Source organism: Penaeus monodon, chromosome 27, assembly GCF_015228065.2.
Source record: "Penaeus monodon isolate SGIC_2016 chromosome 27, NSTDA_Pmon_1, whole genome shotgun sequence".
Lineage (NCBI taxonomy): Eukaryota > Metazoa > Arthropoda > Malacostraca > Decapoda > Penaeidae > Penaeus > Penaeus monodon.
Window position 1 is genome coordinate 26,836,328 of NC_051412.1, and position 287 is coordinate 26,836,614.

Here is a 287-nt window from a genome sequence, read left to right on the forward strand (position 1 = left end):
TATGTACAAGTTGACAGTGTTAATGTATATATCAACCTATTTAGTCACAAACAGAGAAGGTAACGTGCCCACTTACTTAAACCAAAGCACAGTTAAGTGTACTTTTCTATATAAAAAAAGTGTCATTTTAATCAGCATAAGGAAAAGTGCTTTAGAAGTCAGAGAAGTTTCCTTTTTCAACCTAACATGCTGTGTACGTCACTAAATGGAAATATGCTTCTATGTAATATAATTTTGTAAGGGTTATGAATTGTTCTTTGTCAGAGCAACTAATATTTTGTGATTCT

At 31.4% G+C, this 287-nt stretch overlaps 1 protein-coding gene across 1 annotated transcript in view; it reads left to right on the plus strand.

The window, feature by feature from the left end:
• LOC119590476 overlaps nt 1-287 on the plus strand; it is an 18,224-nt gene that overhangs the window by 8,858 nt on the left and 9,079 nt on the right. The gene's annotated exons all lie outside the window — the stretch shown is intronic.